At 38.6% G+C, this 25,073-nt stretch overlaps 1 protein-coding gene across 1 annotated transcript in view; it reads right to left on the reverse strand.

Moving 5' to 3' along the window:
- Positions 1-25,073, reverse strand: part of MEGF9 (multiple EGF like domains 9) — a 77,477-nt gene that overhangs the window by 37,850 nt on the left and 14,554 nt on the right. The gene's annotated exons all lie outside the window — the stretch shown is intronic.

Below are 25,073 nucleotides of genomic sequence, written 5' to 3' on the forward strand. Positions count from 1 at the left end.
AAATGTATAAAGTAGGTAAAACTATACATCATTCATAAATATAAAGCTAACATTCTCAATGCCCTTGCCAGTACTCTTTATATTCTCGCCCTACCCTACACTTCAATATTCAGTTTTTCAGGACTGGAAACCTCTAAAGGCAGGGCCTGTGCTTACCTGCACGGCAGGGAGAGCAGAGGTTGGCAATGGCAACGTGTTAAATAATAAATAGTCCCACTGTAGAGCAGCAAAAGCCTAAGGCTCCAATGGTTTACTGTGGTAACTCACACTAGTCAGAAAAAATTGTGCTACAGCTGGAATCAGAAGCTAATATGCTCTTCCCAGGAAGGAATTCATGGAGACTTGAATCTTTAAGGTAAGGAAAGGATGAACAATAAATCCTAGATGAGAAAGTTTACACAGTCATCCTGATCGGTGGGCTAAAACCAATCACAGTTTGAATCTATCCCCTAGGTTACAAGATCTAGAAAATAAACTTTCCTTTAGCTACATTTCAAAGAGTTCTTTGGATGAAAATACTTTAAAGTCCTTGGCTTTAGCCTTTAAGTGTAGATATATTTAAAGGTCAACTCAAATTTGGTTTTTGCTATTGTTTACATTCATTTTACCAAGAAGGCATTTTCAACATGGTTGGACATAGTATCAACACAGGATTTTGTGAGCATGTCAAAAATGAGCAAAGTCAACTGCAGATAAAATAAAATCTTGTACACAGTTTAGGAATAGCCCTAATTCCAAAACAGCTACAAACCTAGGTTTAATAAGCTCCCCCTCCCAAAAAAAAAGAATCAATGGTACAAATTACACTTCTGAGTAGGTAAGGAACTATATGAAACGGCGTTACATGGATTACTATTTAGCTTGGAAAAAATTATCTTTAATGTCATTTTTGATGATTTTTTAAAAGTTACTGAATAACTGCAAATCCAGGGTCTTAAGAGAAAGTTATAAAGGCTTCTGCTCCTCTAGTCTGGAAAAGGAAATGAAAATCTAATGTCATCACAAGCAGCTTATCCACACCAGTCAAAGTAAAGGATTCCACAGAGAATTCCCACGTGGCCGCACCCATACCAACGCCGTACCTCCCACTCTTCATCAGTTCCTAAACTTTGGGGTCGGCTTCTCTCCTTGCTCTCTCCATCTCTTCTAATACGTAAGACAGATGAATGAATATACATATGCTGGTGAGTGATTTGCTTTATGCCTAATCCAAGAGTGGGTGGTGAATTAGTTAAAAATCCCAGAGAAGAATTTAAGATTTCTTCAGCCCCAAACTTAGGAAAGGTATCAGTTTCCCCTCCCAGGCAACTGTCTTGTTTTACTAGGCTATGTAACCGTGACATTTCTTTCAGAGTTACTTGTTTTCACTTTATTTCTAGTGTCTGGTGTGTATCTGTGTGTGTATGTGTAGTTTTTGTAAATAAGGAAGCCACGTTTAGTGGCCTGCAAATCTGCCAATGACAACTTCATGGTAAGACCTTCACTCCACCAAAAACGACCAGAACACTTAAAATAACATTTTCCTTCCAAATCTGGAAGAATTTCAACATACATCCAATTCCTCCTGCCGGACCAGTTTCATCACAAGTTAAACTAACCGACTATGCTAGTGTGGGCAGACCCAGCTCAAAAAAGTGAATAGGTTAAGAAAAAAGTCTAAGGCCGAGAATTTTATTCTATTACTTCCTTGCTAATGTACTTCTATCTGAAACCTGAATCAGTGTTCCCAATCAATGAGATGGGTATTTTTTTTTTTTTAAAGAAAATAATCAGGGGATCCCTGGGTGGCTCAGTGGTTTAGTGCCTGCCTTCAGCCCAGGGCGTGATCCCAGAGTCCCGGGATCAAGTCCCACGTCGGGCTCCCTGCATGGAGCCTGCTTCTCCCTCTGCCTGTGTCTCTGCCAGTCTCTCTCTCATGAATAAACAAATAAAATCTTTTTTAAAAAAGAAAATAATCTAAAAATTTTGAGGAAAAACCTTTTTTTTTTTTTTTCCAGTAAAGTTCTAATGGGGAAACTTCAGTACTAATCAAGTTCACTAGCTATTTATTACTGTTATGGAGCCAAGCTAATCTTTTCAATATCCTCTGAACATATTTTTAGCCTAATCTTTGGACCTTTGCTCATTGTGTCTTCCTTGAAATGCTCTCCACTCTCCACATATTCAAACCTATTCCCTATTTCAGGGAGCAGCTGAAACTTACTCCTCCACAAACTCTTATTACCCCTGGTGTGAATCTAAAAAGAACATCTCCTACCTATAACTCTTATATGCCAATAATTTGAAGAGGCAGTAAAGTGAAGCAGTTATGAGTACAGACTACAGAGGCAGACAACTATAGGTTTAAATCTAGCTCTCTCATTTACGAACTTTATGGACTTAGACAAGTTAACTAACCTTGTGCCTTCCTTTTCTTGCCTATAAACAGGGCATAATACAGTACCTATTATACTCAGCCCCAACACCTGAGCTAGAGGTAGGTCAGAGTGCTGCAATATATAATACAATAGCTGGAAGGAGATGCTAGATAAAATAACAGAAACACAAGTCAGATGTCAGATTCATAGGACACAGCTTTGTTGTACCCTGTGGACAAGAAAGCCTACGATTGGGCTTATTACTATGGCAGTTTTTGACAATATTTAGGAAATAAAATTAGTGTCCCAACATTCAAAAATCCAAGTTGTAGTTATCTAGGAAGAAAATGAGAGGTATCCTATGTATCCTGGGCTCCACATATTACCGCTATAGGTACCTACGAATACAATGATGAACACAAAAGGGTTGAGTATGTGGTTTTAGAGAGGACAAAAAAGAGCATTTATTTGATTATATGTCCCTTATATGAATCGTCCTAACAGTAGTGGAATACCTGGCAAAAAATTCACCAAGAGAGACGGCCCCAGAAAGGGGGTTGATTTATGAAGACAAAATGCACTAACACATTAACATTCTTCCTCAAATTAACCAAAGGAAAAGAAGTTAAAGCAAAGCATACCAAATGCCAGGGAACACGTGCATTTCTTCTGTTTGGAGCTCAGAATCTGAGGCCCTATCCCAGGGATTGACCTCAAATGAAATGATCCAAGTTAAATGAATAGTATGAGAAACAGTAATAAACGTAAAGCACCACGAATCTGCAATACATTGTGTCAGGATAACTTGTTAGCTTGTAAATAGAGTAAAAGCTCAGAGTCTTCACGGTTCTTGACATTCATATAGAGCCAGACAGGAGTTAATGCAGAAACAATGCAGTTTACTAGGAGGTGGGCAATATGAGAAAGAAGAAAGGAATTTCGATTGACAGAAGCAGTGCGAAGGACCCATAGCCAAGAACAAGAGACGAAGGGCGGACTTCTTAATGAGGTAGACTCTTAGACAACAAAGCAGCACAAAGGAGTCAGTGACATGACAGATGGTAAGTCACCAGGATGGATGTTGATGGGAATGGAACAGTACGAAGAGGACACAAAAACTAATCACGGACAAGTCTGGATGAAATGCCAGAAATCTCCTTTGGTTGCCTAAGAGTACATATGAAGTAAATTCTCCGTCATTGGAGCTGTGGGTTTTTTCTCAATGTCCTGTGACTCTTGGGAAAGCTCTATAGAGAAATAATTAGAGAAAAGTATCATAAATGTTAGGAGAGAGATGGCAGTCTTTGGCAATATTTTTTCTTTTTTGTTTGGCTTCTGAAGAGCAATGAAATACTTTGAACAGCACTGAGTTGATGCCTAAAGAAGAAAAAGAAACTAAAATCTGGTGCCAAACTGTTTGAAAATAGAAATATAGAGGCCCGGAGGAGAGACAGTAACTCGGGATTTTTCTCTGAGAACTTGAACTTACGTGATGATTTTGTGGTAAAAGTACCCAAAGCAATCATTGCATTTAAATCAAATATTGAACTTTTTCAAACATTCCTCACCAAGGGGTCAAGAGATGAACATTTTCAGCAATGAAAAACAAATATAGAGTAACTTTGCTTAGAAGTCCCATAGCTCCCTGACTCTCTGTGCACAAACACCTGTACTGGTAAGAGACTGTCTCCTTGCACATACTAAAGTTCAGCTTTGAACCACTTCAGTAAAACATCCATCATATCCTCTAGAGAATTTTCATTGTGTTTTGGTAACTGCAACTACTTTGATGGTAGTTTTTAGAAAAATATTAACTGTGATCTCTGTCTCTCTGCCTCTTTTTGAAGTCCTTTCTGAGTACTGTAATTAACTATGATGTCTGGAAACTCAAGCAATTTGGTACAATAGTGTGTTGGCCTTTTGCAGATAAAAAAAGAACTATAAAAGCAGTAAATGAAAGATGTGAAATAAGAAAATGAAAAAATTATGTCCCCTGTCAATTCATGATGCAAATGTCATAGAACAAAGACTGTTAATTGATAAGAGCATTATTGCTGAACTAAATTGATTACAAAATAAGTATTGCATTTATGTATAGATACTGGAAAAATACTTGTAAATATAACTAACACAGAGCACTCACAGGAATCTGGTTCAGGAATATAGACTGGAATTCGGTTTATAGCCTCTTGCAAAATTGTGAAAATACCTTTGCAAAACTAAATTTCTGACTCCTTTTTGTTCCTTCAACAATGATTTCACTCTTGCTTTCAGTATCTTCAGATTTCAAAAGAATAAAAAAATTAAGAATATTTTTTTAAAACTGCTCTAGGCTATTCCAAAGCTTTTCATTCTTCCCCATATTCAGAAGACATACAAAAATGTACTATAATATTTGTTAACGCATCTTCTGTTCAATGTCAAAGAAGCAAAAAGCTAGGAGACATGTATTTAAAATCTATCAAGGCTTAGTACTCAATCTTATAACCAAAATTTAAAACATTAATAGAATTGAATACAATATGAGTAAATTATATTGGATATAAATTTTAAAATAAACAAAATATTAAAAGAAAAAAGCAATGAGGTTTTGCTAGACCATGTTCCTTTTTTTTTTTTTTTTTTTTTCTTAAACTATATCCTTAGATTTTGCAAGAAGAGAGCTTTGGTGTCCTACAAGCAATTACTCTAGCTGGACTGTGTGACACTAAAGTCACAGGGGACCCACCTAATAACTGAAGTCTTTTGCAAAGCTAGTGTTACAATTAAAATAGCAAGAATTGATGAATACTTCAGTTGGTTACTGCACAAAAATCTGTGGGACATTTTAGGGTTTAAAACACTATTTAACTGGGGATACCTGGGTGGCTCAGTTGGTTAAGCAACCAACTCTTGATTTGGGCTCAAGTTGTGATCTCAGGGTCGGCAATGGAGCTACAGTGTAGCCTGCTTGAGATTCACTCCCTCCCTCTCCTTCTTTCCCTTCCCCTTGCCCCCCTCTTCCCCAGTTCCTGAACATGGGAGTGTGCTTTCTCTCTTAAAAAAACAATAAAATAAATAAATGAAATGTTATTTAACTAAAAGAAGTAGAATCTTTTCTTTTTTCCTTTGGCTCCAACTTAAGTTGTAATTGCTTTTGGCTCCAACTTGGTTGTAATTGCTCTTATGTAGAATGAAGGAGAAGAAGAAAAAAATAAAAGTATATAGGATTCCCATCCCTTTGCATACACAACTGTTTCTGTTCCATTGAGATCCATCATTAAAAACTGTACTCTATTTAAACAAACACCAGGGAAGTAACGTATGTGTAACCATTTTGAATGTGTCTGGTCTGTCTTTTCCACAAATCTAAGATAATATCTACAAAAATAATATCTCTCGATTTTCAAATTGAAAAGAAATTTTAAAAATGACTGTCAGAATCAACCGTAGGAATATTTAATTCAAACTTCTGCCTATACATCAAAAGAATACAGCAACAACAACATATAATAATACTGTCTTGACTCCAGGCCTGATTTCCTAAGTATATGGTATACCTATTTCAAAATGTACTTTTTATTAGGCCCATATCCATCTTTGTAGGTTTAGAGTAAAGGAATCTTGGAAAGGGCTTCATTCTAGAGAAAAGGAACTGTCAACACAGAATTTTTATTTTTATAAAAGGTCTTACTCTAGCATAACACTGATACTCAAATTACATTTCACATTTATGTTATGCCAGGGTAGGGTCACAAATCTTTGCAAAACCGGGAAACCCAGTATGAAAGCTGATGAGTTTCTTGCATTAAAGCAGACTTCACAGAAATGTGGAAAGTTTTAAAGCCACTACTTTTATTTTTTTTAAGATTTTATTTATTTGACACAGAGAGAGAAAGCATAAGCAGGGGGAGAAGGCAGAGGGAGAAGGAGAAGCAGACTCCCCGCTGAGCAGGATGTGGGGCTGGATCCCAGGACCCTGAGATCACGACCCGAGCTGAAGGCAGATGCTTAACTGACTGAGCCACCCAGGCTCCCGTAAAGCCACTGCTTTTAAAGAAAAGCGTTAAGCTTTACCTTTTAAAATAAAAATGTATCCATTAAAACTCCCAGTCACAATTCACTGTCCCCAAACATTTCTTCTACTTTACGGTAGATGCATGAAAAAAAAAAAAAAGTGGGTAACAAAGACATGGGTGTCGTAGAAATTTTTCTGCCTCACACTTAAGGGCCATGTTCTTGTTGCTTGTCCCTGGCTCGCTGCCAATTTTCCACAATTCAAAGACAATTCATCTAATTAATGAGACAAAATGACAAGTTCTGGGAAAAACTGTAACAACCAGCTTTCACTACTAATAATAACCAAGATGATAGGACCGGTTACTGAGCATACACCACGTGTATCTCCAACATCGCACTGAAAACGTCACAGGTACACACCCCTCAGTCTTCACCACAGTCCTGTGAGGTAGGTGCCTTGAAGGACAAACGGACATCTCAGAGAATTGCAACAACCATACAACTAACCGGTACAGGAGGACAGATTGCAACTCAAACTGAAGAACTCCAAAATCCATGGTCTTTTCACTATAAGAAACTTCTGACTATAAAAGTAGAAGAAGAAAAAAAAAAAAAACCAAAACACTAGACAGACCCACGACATCTTTTTTTTTTTTTTTTTTTTGAAGATTATATTTATTCATTCATGAGAGACACAGAGAGAGGCAGAGACACAGGCAGAGGGAAAAGCTGGCTCCGTGCAGGGAGCCCGAGGCGGGACTCGATCCCAGGACCCAGGATCACGACCTGAGCCAAAGGGAGATGCTCAACCACTGAGCCCCCCGGGCGCCCCAAGGCCCAGGACATCTTACAACCAGAGTTTGCTGATCATTTACCAGCTCTGTAACCTTCAATAAGTCTCACTGCTCTGAGGTTCAGGGTGTCAATCTATAAAATGTGGATAGTTCTTGTCACCTGTCTATATGAAATATAGATAAAGCTACCATAATATATACATGATCTTTATGCTAAAACTATAAGATAAAAAAAAAATAAAAAATAAAAAAACTATAAGACACTGGAAAAAAAATATTCAAAAAAGACCTGAATAAATAGACACAACATATCAACTAAATCTGCAGATTCAGTGAACCCCAGTCAAAATCCCATCAGGATCTTTTGGTAGGTATTCACAGGCTGACTCTAAGATAAATAAGAAAAAGTAAAGAAACTTGAATGAAGAATAAAGTTGGAAGACTTTCAGTAACTCATTCCAAAACTTAACTTTAAAGCTGCAATGATCAAGACAATGTGTTGTTGTTGAAAGAAAAGATGCAAAGGTCAATGGAACTAAACAGCCCAGGAATTGATCCTCATAAATATTATCAACTAATTTTTGGCAAGGTATAAAAGGAATTCACGGGAAAAGGATATTTTTTTTTTCAATAAATGGTGTTGGAACAGTTGTGTGTCCCCATGCAAAAAACCTGAATTTTGGCCTAACCTCACACCTTGTTAAAAAACCTAATTCAAAATAGTTCATGGCCTCAAATGTAAAATGTAAAGCTACAAATACCTCTAGAGGAAAACATGGGAGAAAATGTGACTGGCCTTGGACTGGGCAAAGGACTTCTAGATACAACACCTAAAGCAAAATCCATAAAAGGAAAATTTATAAAATGGACTTTATTCCAATTTAAAACTTTTGCACTTTACAAAACTACTAAGAGAATGAAAACACAGCCATGAACTAGGAGAATATTTGCAAATCACATTTCTGCCAAAGGACTTGTGTCAAGAATATACAAAGAACTCTCAGCACTTAACAGTAAAAAAAAACTACAATTTTATTTTTTATTTTTTTTAAGATTTATTTATTTATTTATTTATTTATTTATTTATTTATTTATTTATCATAGACAGAGAGAGAGAGAGAGGCAGAGACACAGGAGGAGGGAGAAGCAGGCTCCATGCTGGGAGCCTGATGTGGGGCTCGATCCCGGGACTCCAGGATCGCGCCCTGGGCCAAAGGCAGGCGCTAAACCGCTGAGCCACCCAGGGATCCCCAAAACTACAATTTTAAAACAAGGGAAAGGTCTGGACAGATACTTCACCAAAGAATGTGTATGTATGACAAATAGACACTTGAAAAGATGCTCAACATCTTTTATTAGGAAAATGCAAACTGATGGGCAGCCCCGGTGGCTCGGCAGTTTAGTGCTGCCTTCAGCCCGGGGCCTGATCCTGGAGACCCGGGATCCAGTCCCGCGTCGGGCTCCCTGCATGGAGCCTGCTTCTCCCTCTGCCTGTGTCTCTACCTCTCTGTCTCTCTGTCTCTCATGAATAAATAAAATCTTTAAAAAAAAAAAAAAAGGAAAATGCAAACTGAAACCATAATGATATACTACTACACCGTTAACAGAATGGTTAAATTTTAAATAACTGGTGCTGTTAACAGTGCTGAGCAACTAGAACTCTTCTGAGTTCCTAACAGGAATGCTTAGAAAACAATCTGGTGGTTTCTTATGAATTTAAATTTATACCTACCATATGACCCAGCATTTCTAATCCCAGACATTTACCCAAGAAAAATGAGAACTTCTGTTCGCAGGTAAGTATAACTGAATGTTTACAACAGTTTTATTCATAATCACTAACAACTAAAAATTACCTAAATGTCAACTGGTGAATTGTTAAATAAACTGTGGCCCTTTTTATATGGCATACTAACATTTTTTTCACATCACAATCTGTTTCTGATTTATTAACTTGATCTGTCTATTCTTGTACCAGTATAGCAAGAAAAAAAAAGTTTTAGTGACTGCATCTTTATAACATGTTTCACTAATGGATTGCTGCTCGTTACATTTTCTTCTAGTTCTTGTTAGTTATGTTTCTATCTGAACTCTACTGCCACATTTCCTCCAAAAAAGATGTTGTATTTTTCCCATTAATTCCACTTATTCTACAAATTAGTGTATCAAGAACTGGTCGCTTTACAATATTCCATTTTTCTACCTGTGAACATGGGTGTGCCTCTCCATGTATTCAGTCTTCCTGTATATCCCTCAGCAAAATTTCATGATGTAAAAATAGATCTACAGGAGTTTCATATATACCTTGATTAGGTTATTCCTAAACCTTTTATCATTTGTGGTAGTAGAGGCAGTAGTGGTTAGTGTGATTTTTTTCTCATTATCTCCTCTAATTAGTATTAGCTAGAAATACTTAGTTCTTTGGAGATATATACACAGTTCTTTTGATGAACTCTCATTATTTCTAATTTTTTACCTTGATTCTTTGAGTAAGACTTCTATTTTACATTACAGGGAGGTCTTCTACTGAAGGTCATATCTTACCTGACTATCAATAGATATAATTCTCAGTTTTCTCAACTGCAAATGTTTGTCGGTAAAATAGAGCAACGTGTTTTTCACGCAACTGCTTATCTTAATCCCTAGGTCAGCCTTATTATTAATTATAATAAAAGTAATTATCGCTTGCTATTTCCTACAGTGCCTCTGCCTTTATCAGTCACACATTTTAGTTGAGTGAACACTTCGCTTCACGACTGCCCTGCAAGGGGTGTTTATCAATAAGGAAACTAGAACTTAAAGGCTGGAAGTCGCTGCTCAGGACCACAGAGTTACTGTACGTGGTGAGACAGCATCAGACCCAGGTTTCTCTTACTCAAGTGCTCTTCCTCATTCCACCTCACCACAGAGCTTTCTTCCTTTAAGAAAAAAGGAAGGAGACAGGGGAAACACAAGAAAAAGAAACAGAAATTCCAGCTACTAAATACTAAATAACATTGGGTGGTTTTTGTTTATTTTGTTTTCAGTCTGTTTTCTCTGTAAGCAGGTGACATCAAGTCAAATGACTACCAAACAGTAGGGTGGGGGGAAACAGCTGCTCGAGCTACAAAAATAATACTCAACGGGAGACTTAGAACACCTTGCACTTGCTTTTGGTCACTTAGTCTTAATATACTGTTCAGAACCAAAAAACATACACTCATGATTTAATATTTGGGACCAGTTTGTTTTATTTAAATGCAATCTCATTGCTAAAAAAAAATACTATTAGTATCTCCAGTGTCTTTCTATATCCTGGATACAGACTATGCTGAACTATAGACTATGCTACCTGAACATAGGCAAAAATATATATATATATATTTTTTTTTTGTGCCACTGTTTTTCTATTTGTTTGCATTTTTCAAGGCTTTTTTAAAAAAACAATTTTGCCATTTAGTAAGAGTTATTGCTTACGTTTTAGAAGGATATTTTATTATTTCTGGCTATTATCAAATTGGGAATGTCCTCCAAGAATTGACCAAACACCGCCCATATGGCTTGAAAGAACTCTATCAAACTGAATTTATATGAACTTTTTTACTTATAAAATGTTCACAATATCCTTCAGTTTAAGGGTAGGTGGGAAGGAGGGAAGAGCAAATACAGAAAATGAATTTGTACAACTTAAAATCTGACTCCAGACTATAATAGAAAGAGAGCAGTCGATGAGGTCAAGGGACCTGGGTTCAAATTCTGACCACTGTTTATGATTTTAAATCTATTGTCCTCTTTGTAAAGATTTTTTTATAAAATTGGGATAATGATACCTAACTTATCAGGATATCCTAAGAATTATAGGAGAAAAGGCAAAGAAAACACCTACGACGGGGCCTTCTCTTTCCCCACCCTACATTTTTTATTAGAAGCAATCTTTTTAGCAAAGTAGCAATCCTTAGATGTTACTACAGACTGCAAGAATTGAGAACAGTGACCATCAGAGATCTCTGAATACACTCAAATTACCCTAAATAATGTCATTAATGCCTTAATTTTGTAGTAGTAGAACAGAAAGGATGGGAAAAAGAGAAGAGCTTCAATTTCAAGTGCTGCCAATTGCTTCTGAGGTTGGGATTAGATTTGCCTTAGTGTGTCTATTTACAGAGCACAGCTGAGCAACTTAAAGGCTACCACTATTTGCTCATTGTAATACCTGGAAAATTAGTTTGGAGAAAAGGAGCACAGAGAGAGTAAGAGAAAAGGTCAACTGAATAAGACTATCCTAAGGTATCCAGTGATTTAACCTAGGAATTGTTCCTAATTTCTAATAAAAGAAGTTTGGCCTTACATATTATAATTTAACATCCATCCCAGCCAATTTTTAAACATATTATTAAATGGATGGCTTATGGATTATTAGGAATAAATATGTATTTGATTATAAAATTATGCTATACCACTTGGGAAAATACATGGGGCATATAGGGACACATACCACTCACCATGACTGAAACAAAGACTGACAGGAACAGGAGAAGAAACTACATATTAGAAAGGCATACTTGGGCCCTTTATCCTGGAACAATTCTCCAAGTCAGTGCCACCTGCTTGGTGAATCACCTAGGGAGCACAGTGAAACAATGGTTGCTGGGTCCCCTCCTATACCTATTGAATAGAAATCTCTGTGGGGGTGGCAGGTAGGTCCTCAGGAATATGCATTTTTTTACAAACTTCAAAAATGATTCTGATATGCCTAAAAAGTTTGCTATAAGCAAAGGGGAAATATGAAAAATTCTTTGAGCAGAGTAATGACATGGCCAGAGGTGGGATTCAGAAGTAGAAACAGTAACAAACACAAAAATAACAACAACAATGACAACAGTAATGATCTCCACTCCACTATTCAGTGCTTATTTATTTACTCATTACATGCCAGGCACTGTTTTATGTACTTTACGTGCACAAACATTTAAAACTTCCAAAGGACCTATCTATAAGGTAGGTCAGGTGACACAGGGGATAAAATAAGGAAATGGAGGCAGAGAGAAAGTAAGGAATTTCCCCAAAGTCAGAAGGCCACAGATGTCCGACTGAGATTAGATTACCTTAAGCAGCAGTGTGAAGAAGAGACCAGAAGGGAGGACACTGGAGGTGGGAGATTTACTGATAATCAACTGCAGCTGTCCCAACAGGAAACTCTAAATGTGGGCAGGGTCACTAGTCAAGATTGCTTCCACACACATACAGATACCTGTCTGTATATTCCACAGTGAAATTAAATCTGTTTGCTTTTTAAATAAATAGACACTGCAAGGCAGAAAATATATCTGTCTGCAGTTGTCTGCGGTGCTAAAAGTTTAATAAATTTGGAGTTAAGAGCCAAGTGAATAGCTGAGCCTTGAGTTATTCCAAAGGACGTTCCAAAGAAGTACTTTTTCCTGTTGGAACTGGAAGTGGGCTATCTAAGGTGTCCGCCCTATCTAATCCTCTTACTCCTCAAAACATGTTGACAAATTCTTCCCACTCTCCTGCCACCCTTGCTATTATCAAACACTTATACAGTATAAACATTGTTCTACATTGCAAGCTGTGAGGTTCTTTGCTTTATCATCATGACTAAGCATTTGGGTAACACTTCAAATTCAAAAATCTTAAGGGCATCAGAGTGGAGAAACCCCTTTTCCAACTCCACAGCTCACTCCTGCTCTTGTACAAGCTGTTAGAGGAAACTAATCACACCTCCTTTACACATACACACACACTCACAGGATGCTCAAAAGAAAACTGAAATGGTCAGAAGTCAATGCTAAAATAGTTTGGGAGCTCCCCCCCCCCCTTTTTTTAGTGAGAATTTGGGAGCACCAAGATGTTAAACTCACAAACAATACAAAGCACAATCCTCAAACTTCCCCTTATCATTGAAAGGCACTAATTAATGGAAGGTAACAATCTCAGAAGGTCTCAAGGACCAGCAGTTAATAATAAATCAAAAAAGAGATAATCTGACTCCCTCCACTCCTAAAGTCATAGTCTGGGAGACAGTCAAAATATCTAGGAGAAACAGAGGCTAAGTGAAACTTACCTCCACTCTAGTGGAATTTGCCTATTCTTCCTCCTTCACTTCTGATTTCAGGCATCCCATTCACTACCTTCTGTACCTTTATAAGCTATCACTACACCACTGGCAGGATTATAAAATGGTGCGATCACTGTGGGAAACAGTATAGGGTTTCCTATAGAAGTGGAACCACCCTGTGATCCAGTGATCCCACTTCTGGGTATACATCCAAAAGAACTGAAAGCAGAGCCTTGAAGAGACATTTGTGCATCTCTGTTCAGAGCATTGTTCATAACAGCCAACACATGGAAGCAACGGAAAGGTCCCCTGATGGATGAATGGATAAACAAAATGTAGGCTATATATACAATGAAACATTATTCAGCCTTAAAAAGCAAGGGTATCCTGTCCTGAGCTACAATATGGATGAACCTCCAAGTCATAAAATCAACCAGTCACAAAAAAAGGCAAACACTGCATGATTCCATTTATATGAGGCATCTAAAGTAGTCAAATCCAGAAAAACAGAGAGCAAAATGGTGCTTACCAGGGATTAGGAAGCAACAAGGGCTAAGGAAGAATTCTACTTAATTGATAGAGTTTTAAATTTGCAAAATGAAACAATTCTGGAGATGTGTTTCACAACAATGTAAATATACTCAACACTACTGAACTTACACAGTGGTGAATTTTATGTGTTTTTTAATCATAATAGAAAATAGGTGGGGTAGAAGCTATCATCATATAGCAGGTTTGTTTGCATTTCTTACTTTACCAAAGGAGCTAGGAAATTTTAAGTGCTGAGACTTAGGAATCTGATTATCTGGTCTACTCCCTTTGTACAAATAACTGAAGCTAAGAGTAGTGAGCAGTAATTTCCCATATAAGCTTTGAAGCCAGACAGACCAGACAACAAACACAGGCTCTACACTGAGCTGTGAGCATGTTCAACTGCAGAGATTACATGAAATAATGTAGCACAGGGCCTGACACACAGGTCTCCTTCCCTTTCAGCAATCTGGCATGGTTCATTCTAGAGTCAGGGCCCCATCTGGGTTGACAAGGATAGAGTGATCATTTAAAAAGAGACAGGTGGGGGATCCTGGGTGGCTCAGCAGTTTAGCGCCTGCCTTTGGCTCAGGGCACGATCCTGGAGTCCCAGGATCGAGTCCCACGTCGGACTCCCGACATGGAGCCTGCTTCTCCCTCTGCCCGTGTCTCTGCCTCTTTCTCTCTCTCTATCATAAATAAACAAATAAATAAATCTTTTTTAAAAATCCTATAAAAAGAGACAAGTGAATTTTCATAAAATATTTTAATTAAAAATTTTTTAATTTAAAAACATATATGTAATTTAGATCAGTTCCTAAGAAATGTTGAAATAAAGCTAACTACCTACTGAAGTAATTTTGCTTCATTTTTTAATGTTTCCCTTCCCAAAAATCTGTCTAATTTTAGGGAGAGAATGATTACAGGTTAAATTTAGGCGGTCATCTAAAAGAGGCAACTCCTAGAACCACCAAACCTCTCATACAGTCCTGATGGAAATATAAACTTATATAAGGTCTTCACAGAACAATGCGGCAATATCTGGAAAGATAACGATGTGCTACAACCTAGCAGTGCCTAGGAACTCAGTGTGTGTCCATAAATCTGCATTACCTGAGAACTTATGAGAAATGCAGATTCTCAGGGCCACCTCAGACCAACTGAATCAGAATTTACCTTTTAACAATGTACTCGGGTGACTCCTACGCCCATTAATTGAGGAGCACTGCCCTAGACTAACTCTCCCATATGTGAAGAGACATGCAAGGATGTTCACTGTAACATTATTTGAAGTGACTACCAATAAAAAGTGAACACAGTGTGGTACATTCATACAGTGGGCAACTATAGGCAAACTTAGTCATTGAGAGTTACCTGAACCAACAAAGATAAATCTCAAAAAAATGCTGAGTGAAAAAAGCTGATAAGGTGCCATTATGCAAAGTTTAAAACATTGAAACACACTATATTTGTGTGTGTGTGTACACGTGTGCATAAACGTTCTTAAATGCATAGGACCACATTCAGAATAGTGGTTACATCTCAGTAGGAAGGAAGAAAATGGGATAAAGGAGAAACACTTGAGGCTTTAATCCTATCTTGTATTTTATTTCAAGTGTACTTTTTTTTATGATAGTCATACAGAGAGAGAGAGAGAGGCAGAGACATAGGCAGAGGGAGAAGCAGGCTCCATGCACCGGGGAGCCTGCCGTGGGATTCGATCCTGGGTCTCCAGGATCACGCCGTGGGCCAAAGGCAGGCGCCAAACCACTGCGCCACCCAGGGATCCCTTGTATTTTATTTCAAAATGAAAAAACAACAACAACAAACCCAAAGCAAATGTAGGAGAAAGTTCAGATATTATAAAGCGGGGAGGTAGGTATACAGAGGGTGTTGACTATAGTACTTTCTCTACTTTTATGGAAGCTTGACTTATTTCACAATTTTTTATGAGACATAATTTTTCCCCATTAATTAACATTTCTCATTAGTAAATATTATCCTAGGCAACCTTGTACTATGGTTATTTATCTACTTGTCCTATCTAGGTTCTAGAAGAACAGGTTTTATATCTGACTTATACCTGAATGCATCCTCACCCTTTCCCAACATACACACACACGGCTCTCGGGCTTCAGATGCCAGGTTATGAGATGGAGAGGTCAGATGTAAGTGGAGTGATGGTTACCTAAGGGCGATAAAATGGACACACAGAATCTTCGCCTGGGGCAGCCAAAATTACGTCCTCAAAATGAGACAAATAGCACAGCACTGCAAGCAGGACTGTATCAGGTACATTGAAAAGGTAAAAAAGAAAAAAAATGCATATCCATGGGCATGAATTTATTCATTCACTCCGCAAATATATATATATCGGCTTACTATGTGCCAAACATTATATGAGGTGCTGGGCACAGAGCAGGAAATAGATAGACCAAAATTCATGCCCTCGTGGACCTTATATCTTAGCAAGGGGGAGACATATAAACAAGTTAAATATCTAGTATGTTAAAAGCTAGTTAAATGGTAAGGAGAAAAACTCAATGTAGGGAAGGGAAACATGGCAGGGGTAGGGAAAAGGAGGAGGAACTGCAGGTATGTGTGTTGGGAAAAACAGTTTTAGGTAGAATGGACAAAGGAAGCATATGGTAAGTATATGCATTAGTTTTTCTTTTACATGCTCTTGACACATGCTTCTGGGCAAGGTCAGGAGGTTTAAAAGGTTCAAAGCAATGTTCTGTTGAGCACTGAATGAATAAATGAATGTGAGGCGCCTGGGCGGCTCAGTCCGTTAAATGTCCGACGCTTGATTTCATCTCAGGTCATGATCTCAGGGTCATGGGATCGAGCCCTGTGTCAGACTCTGCACTGGGTGTGAAGCCTGCTTAAGATTCTCTCTCTCCCTCTGCCCCTCCTCGCCCCCCACCACCACTCTCTCCTTAAAAAATAAGTGAATGAATGACTAAATGAATGAAGAGACTAAAAGATGAGAAGAAAAATACCAAGAACATGAAAACAGAGAACCCTAATGCTTCTCTGAGGTTGCTAGAGAGAAGATTCTTGGCAGATCACATAATGACTAATTCATTCGTTCAACAAATTAGTATGGTACCAGAAATGGGGAATAGAATTTCTAGATGCCAGAGACCCAACAATGTAGAAGAAAGCGATGGCCCCTGACCTTACACAGCTTACAGTGTTACAGCAGAGAGAAAAACAAAGGAGTAATATGGTGTGATAAGTAGGAAAATGGAAATACGCACACAACATGGTGGGAAAACGTGGTATGTGTGTTTGCACAGGGAAAGACACCTAATTAAGACTTTCCGAAGGAAGAAATCTAAACAGGGACACAATGAGGAGTAGAGCTAAGAGTAGAGGGGAGGAATATCCCAAATTCAAGGAGGAGCACATGTAATGACGTAAGAGGTTAAGGCAGACTGTAGTGCCACGGAGAACTAAGAAGAAGTCATTGTGGCGTGGGCACAGAACACGAGGCCGTGGTATTGACAGGCCAGCGGCATTCGAGCAGTCATGGAAGAATTTTCTACAAGATAGAATGACATGGAAGATCTACATTTTATTTTTTTTAAGATTTATTTATTTATTTGAGAGAGAGAGCACGTGGGGAAGGAGCAGGGGAGGGGCAAGAGGAACACAGAGGATCCCAAGTGGACTCCCCGCTGAGTGCAGAGCCCACACAGGGCTCGATCTCATAACCCTGAGATCACGACCTGGGTTGAAATCAAGAGTCCCCAACACTCAACCGACTGAGCCAGCAGGTGCCCCCAGATGTACATTCTGGAAACATAACTTGGTCTACAGTGTAAAGAATGGACTGGGAAAGAACGAAGGCAAAGAGACCTTTTAGTAGGCTGCTAAAATAATCCAGTTGAGAGATAAACACAGCCAGAGAAATAAATGCCAAGAGCATGTGCACGTTATTATGACCACAGGAAATTTATCACTACCTGGGCTCAGTGGTACACGGATGTCCTAAAAACCTAGTTTCCTATTGTGGCAAAATCAAATCATGTTTGCTGATGAATTATCAAATGTCTCTTTCCCAAAAGGTAGGAGAAATCACAGGAAATCAAAGATCCTATAAAACAGGCCCATAAAAACGTTCTCAGAGTTGGACTTTATAACCACCTAACATCATGCTCTTCCCTGAGACGCGTCTTCGCCGCGCGGTATGTCAGTATCTGATAACCATTTCCATTCTTTCCCTTCCCCAGTTTTTCTGCCCATTTTAACAGCGTCTGAGACCTTGAGATTCATGCCTGGCTGTGTGAGAGACAAGTACAGCTTTTCAGCTGAATAAACAAAGACAGACAATGAGGGCAATGTGGCAAATGAGTCTGCCCACTCAGATATTTTCCAAAGTAGGAGTTCATGCCGGGCTCCCTCAGCTGGAAAGCCCAGGGGAATAAACATTCCAGATCTATAACTGACCACTATCGAGGGCAGATTTCATCAGCACTACCGCTTCTGCTCATTGTGGAGTGGACAGTATATGCAACTTTGGGGGAAATTATGAGATCCAAGGGCTTAAAAATTAAAGAAGGGGAACAAAAGAAGGTAGGTACGCTGCCGTATTCTGTTGATTTGACAACAACTGGCACCAAATTTGACACATTAAAGCAAATTTTCTCACCCACAGAGACCAGGAAAGCAATGAGCTTTCACCAATGCCCATTTTAATGTACATTAAAAGAATTGTGGCTATAGTCAAGGATGGCACCGCTCAAAATGAAAATCATTTGTATGCTAGGGTATATCCTAAAAGACTAATACTCTGTATCAACTATATGTCACCTATAGAATGTTTGAGTTAGGTGGTGCAATGTTTTAGGCGGCTTCTCTATCCCTTTTCTTCTCATTCAAAATGAGCAGTGCATTCCTCACCAGGTCTGCTCAGACACCCAGGGTGCTAGTGAATGGTAGGACAGACTCTTCAGTGACCAAGCAACCAATATTCTGGAATTTGAAAGGAACTTTTTATAATGAAAAGTTCTACTATCAATAGACCATTTGCCTGAGTTGTTTTCATAGTTGCAACTGACCCTCTGCTGGAGACCAAAATTTCCCCTCTGTTACCCTGAAGTCATGCCATCAGCTAAAAACTAGGGTAGGACAGAGGAGGGGGAAAGGGCTTTAAAATTCTAAGACAACAAAAGATAGAAGAAATTGGGTAATCAAAGAGAAGAATGTCCTTGCTATAAAAATAATGTGGGTCATAGGCATTTATAAAGAAATATAAATAGCAAGTTTCTTGAACTCAATAAATATTTATGGAATGAGCATGATTCAAATGACAGATTTCAGCACAAGGTGTTTGCAGTTTATATGACGGTTGACAAATCATTTCTTTGAGTCAGTTTACTGACATGTAAAAACTAGATAATAATCTGTACCCAATTCTACCCAAACAATTCGAGGAGTCCTTATATTGTTAGTTTTCATCTTCATATGGGTTATATGAAGTATTTAGTAGTGTCAAGAAACAACAAAAAAAGGCTACCAATTTTCATTACTTCTCCCCCAAAAAATGATCAATCAAGTCTCTAGATTTAGTTTCAAAAGAAAAAAGGATTTTCCCTCAATCATAAAGAAAACACTTTGCTGACTATATTTGATATTAGGAAATTGTTGTTTGTTGTTGTTTAGGTATGGTGACAGCACTGTGTAAGTATTTTGTGATACATACGTATATCAAACCACACTGCACACTTCAAAGACACACGATGTTATATTCAATTCTCTCTCGATGAAGTTAGGAAAAAAGAATACCTCTCTCACCCTTGGTTTCCTCATCCATACTGTAAAGCTATGAGGTCAGATGGCAAGTGAAGAGGTATGTAAAGGAACCTAGTACATAAGCATTCACATACAACTCTGTCCCTCCACCAGACTGTAGATGCCCAAGTCATTCTACCGTCAGCTCCTAGAACAGTGCCTGGCCTACAGGAGGCACTCAGGTTTGTTCAACCTCACACCAGATCCCTTAAGAGGCCCAGCACCAATTGCTGGCTTTAATTTTAGTCTCTAATTTTAGTCATCTAAGTCAGTGTGTTATACCAACATGCAAAATGTTTTCTTAATAAGAGAGGATAGAGAAACTAATTCATGTCACCCTTCTATTATTACATTACCTTAGCATGTAAACCCTTTAATTCAAAATTAATGCTGGGAAAGATTTAGAGAGATAGTCAGTGGCCTCTAATTATCTTTGCTGGGGATCACTTAGTCTTTTAGGAATACATTGCAGTTTCTACGCTGATCCAAAACACAGACCTTACCGTGTCACCTTGGGGCTTACATTTCTTTGTTACTTTTAGCATAAATGTCTGAGCATAACATACAAAGCACTTTTTTTATTCAATGGCTGCCAACCACCCAGCCTCAAATCTCACCAGTCCCTCTTCCTCCCTCACATATCCTATCCTTCCCTAATCAAGCCACTCAGGACTATAGTTCCCTAAACAGGCCACACGTGTGCTTTCTTACCTTTTTCACACACTGCTCCCTTTTCCCAGAAAGCCCTCCTCCTCCTCCACCACCTTGTAATTCCTATTTCAGCTCAGACAAAAATTCCTCCAGAAAGGCTGCTCTGACAACATCCTCTGCCCCTACTCCCATCAAAAATCCGGGCGAGGAGTCCCTCTTTGCTCCTGTAGTATGTGCACACCACCACTGTGATGGAACTCGTCACACTGCAGTCTGATCTTCTGTATTCTCCACTAGGTTCTCAAGGGCAGAAACCACATGGTAGGTATCTGTCTATCTAGCCCAGCACTAGGTGCACAGCAGGTGATTAACAACCATCTGATAAATGAATAAAAGAATCTTATTTTGTTAACATGGGAAGCCCAACACAAACTTATTGTCAAAAGCATACCCTATTCCCTATTACCTAAGTAAAAATGAATGCAAATGAATGCACCGTCCTAGTAAAATACAGTTGAAGGCCAGTTTGGGCACTGAGACCAAAATACATATATATATATATATATATTTGGTGGAGGTGCTTGGCTGACTCTGTAGGAAGAACATGCAACTCTTGATCTCAGGGTCATAAGTTCAAGTCCCACACTGGGTATAGAGATTACTTAAATAAACTTTAAAAAACCAGGTGAAAAGAGAACCTGAAATCTTTTCTGGTTAAAAAAAGGGGGGGGGAGGAGGACGAGGAAAAAGGAGAAAAGGGAAAACAAGAAGGTATCACTGCAGATTGGTTAGACTGGTTAACCAATAAGGAAATAGAAAGTAATTGCTTCTTGATACTTGTGGCTTTAGTCCCTGAAGACTACTTCATCACTGATTTTAAGTGTATTTCTAAACGATCATATAAAATTATCAACTGAAATAAATTTAGCAAGAGAAGTTCTTCCAATAAACTGTTAAAAGACTTGTTGTTAACAAGAAAGATCACATACTAATCAAAATAACACTCTAGAACAATCAATTTAAGTAATCAATCATACTTTTCTTGCCCAGAATGTCTGGAGTCCATTTGGGATTTCTCAACAGAAGTTTCACGCACAAGTTACACAATGATTAACTCACATAAAAGTAATTAACTAGGTGGCAAAATTTTGTAGCAACTCAATATCACTATTTGATATTGTCTCTATATCTGACAAACTCTTACACTGGCTGAAATGGCTCTCAGCTTTTGGATGTTTGCCGTTTGCCCTACAATGCTACCCCTAGCTGATGTATAAAAGTACTTACCTGACTCATAAGAGATATCTAAAGCATTCTCTTCTGGAAACCAGTCCACTGAACTGATCAACTAGGCTAACAAAAAAAAGTAAAAGTGAAATTTACACAGTCACAGTACGTGAGGAAATGCTTTGGTCTTTCCAGGTACAGAGCACAGTTTCTACTAAAAGTCCTCAGAATCAAAAGGAAAACCAGTGAGGGTGGTAAACAGATCTATGGTACGGACAGAAAGACAATAACTACAAATCAGAACACACTGAAGGCAGCAGGGGAAAAATGCATTATAACTAAAAAGAGTGGTTGGAAGAATATAATAGAGCACATGAAACTCAATCTACTTTCAGATTGTTATTTTGCTCCAATAGAAAGAGCTCGGAAAAAAAAAAAAAAAAAAAAAAAAAGAGAGAGAGAGAGACAGATTTGGGTTTAAATCCCAACTAGCCAGTACTTCCCAGCTAGTGACTATTGGGCAAACAACTTAACCTCGTTTCAGACATAGGTTCTCTGTAAAACAGGGTAATCCTACTAATTCAGAATTGAAAGGATTAGAGGTAGTGAAAAAATAAAGAGACTGAAAGTAGTAAAAGTAAATAGGATTTCAAAGTATAATAATAATAAGAGCTAACATGTAGAAGGCCGACTTATGCAGGCATTCTAAGTATTTCACATATGTTATCACTTAATCCTTATGAGAACCTGATGAAGTAGGTGCTATTCTTAGGCCCATTTTACAGATGGGGGAATTGAAGCATAGTCCAAGGTCACACAGTAAGTGATAGAATGATTCAAAGCTAGGCGGTCTGGCTCCAGATGATAGTTACCATTAATAATAATAATAATTCTTAGCTTGAACACAAGTTCTCTTTCAGCTTGACTCAGTTGTCCTTTTGTTCCTTCCAAAAAGCTACCCTCTAAAAGCCACAGAACACTGGTCTGCAGTACCTTTCTGCTTTTCCACCTGCCCTTGTACAAATAATTCCACAATTACAGGACTTCATTTCCTCATTTTTTCAAAGTGAAATACTAACTACCCTAGGTTATTATACTTTATAATACAAGATACAAGACTGTTTGCCCAACAACCCTTTTTTTCCCTAGAATAGATGCAATCTCAGGATATAACTGGTTATACAAAAGGGGACCAAAAAAAGGTTTCATGTCAAGCAGGTATGGTACTTTAGGCCTTTTTTGTGGCTAGTGACTATTGTGGTAGGTCTGGGAAAGAATTCCAAATTGCCTCCTTCAGGTTATGCTTGTAAATGGGAGGAAGAGGTAACCAGAGATGAACAAGGCCATTTCTGGCCTCACATTGTAAGTGGTCCAGTTGGAAAATATGCCAGAGTGCTTTGACTCTGCCATCGACATTCAAAGGCCTTTCTGACAGTGTCATTCCCAGAAATAAATAATTTACTATTTAGGATTCTTAAGTTATTGTATAAATATTTACTGAGGACCTACCACATACTAGGACTTAGCCTAGGTTCTAGGGACACAGTGGTTAAAAAAGAGAGAGAGAGAGAGTCAAAGACGAAAACCTCTGCCCTTGTGGAACCTACTACATTCTGGTGGTAGTGGGCAGGAGGATTACACTTGAGTTCAGATATTTATTGAGCATTTACTGTGTGCTGAACACTATCCTAAGTAGATGCTAGAGAGTACAGACATCAACAAGACAGCCTATAAGCTACCTGAGGACAAGCAATAGAGTCGTTTACATAAACAAGTAATACTTAAAACAAGAATGTTTAAAAAGCAAGCAATCAAAAGCTATGATATACATAGTAACACTAAATGTATAAGGTACAACAGCATAGCAGGCTGCCTGGATGATGTTTTTCAAGTACAAATAAATTTCTCAGGTGACATCTGTCACTGTTTTTGGCAGCCTAGTATCACTGTATAATTTCCCCACTATTTTAGAATCTGTTCCCATCTGGGGAAAGAATCCTGGCTATCCTACCAGGCTACCAAGGTTCATAATGCCAGATTATTGTTTTCCCTGCCCCCCACCCCCACCTGCATCAGGGCTGGAGCAAGTGTTTGAAGCTCCAACAATCATACCCACCCGCCACTTGGAGTTAGCAACTAAAGATTCAAAGGAATGAGCAAGACGTCCTTTCTCTAGTAGCAGATGAGATGGTTACAGTACCTCACGTTAGTGTCAATGCTGTAAACTCCAGCATCTGACTCAGTGATGGGGTCAGTGGCATATTCAGTGGACCTCTCTGGGGCACGATGGAGCATTATCTTTAGTTCCATATCCTGAATTTGGTTCCCCTGGAGGTTCTGTGAAACCTTCCATATCCTTTTAATAAATTCCACTTCTGTTTAAATCAGCAAGCATTGGCTTGTGTTCCTTACAATTAAGGCCTTTATTAAAACTGAAGGAGATTCCAGGCAGAGGGAACAGTATAAGTAAAATAACAAGAGGCCAGTTAGTTAGCTTACTGATTCAGAAAGGAGGCTCCGAGGCTAGACAGATCAGAATCTGAATCAAGGTTCTATATTTTTTTTTAATTTTCATTTATTTATGATAGTCATACAGAGAGAGAGAGAGAGAGAGAGAGAGAGAGAGAGGCAGAGACACAGGCAGAGGGAGAAGCAGGCTCCATGCACCGGGAGCCCGATGTGGGATTCGATCCCGGGTCTCCAGGATCGCGCCCTGGGCCAAAGCAGGCGCTAAACCGCTGCGCCACCCAGGGATCCCTCAAGGTTCTATATTTTACTAGCTATGAGACTGCTCAGTGTGTTTAAACTCTCAAAGCCTTGATTCCCACTTAGTAAAGTGGGGATAATAGTGCATATTTCTCATTAGGTTCTTTTGAGAAACAAGGCCATGATAACTCATTTAAAGCTCCTATTATATGACACAGAACAAGACCTCCACAGATGATTGCTTTATTAATATTGACGATGATAAGCATGGTATTTGGGAGGAAATATAAGCAATTTGATTCTGCTGGCATTTAAAGTATAAGAAGGGTGGTAGGAAATGAGGACAAAGATTATGGAGAAGTTACAAGTCATATTAGGAAACTTGAGCTATGGGCTGGGATCACTTATGGTGATTAAATAGGAGAATTATATTGAAGTATAAATGTATTAAACTAGAAGAATAATATAACCGGGTTTTGCACTGGATATATTTCTTCCACACTAGCTCTGTAGTTCAGCCTGACCTCTGTACTTGCACACTGCAGGATGTAGTAAGATACACTGCTATTACTGAGTCTTGCCATACAAACTGAAGCAATTTCTTTCTAATAAATACAAACTGTCAGGGCACCTGGGTGGCTTAGTGCTGGAGCGTCTGCCTCCGACTCAGGTCGTGATCCCGGGGTCCCTAGATCGAGTCTCGCATTGGACTCCCTGCATGGAGCCTCCTTCTCCCTCTCCCTGTGTCTCTGCCTCTGTCTCTCATGAATAAATAAATAAAATATTTTTAAAAAATACAAACTTCCCAAAAGTCTGCATTTGTCAATATGTCTTGCAACTGGATCAGAAGGGGCTGGGTCTATACTTGAAATAACAGCTTCTCCTTTGTCTGATGTGTCTCTCAGATCCTCCTTTGCGTAAGGAGGGAAGTCTGTAACGTGGGGAAGGGGAATG

Source organism: Canis lupus, chromosome 10, assembly GCF_048164855.1.
Source record: "Canis lupus baileyi chromosome 10, mCanLup2.hap1, whole genome shotgun sequence".
Lineage (NCBI taxonomy): Eukaryota > Metazoa > Chordata > Mammalia > Carnivora > Canidae > Canis > Canis lupus.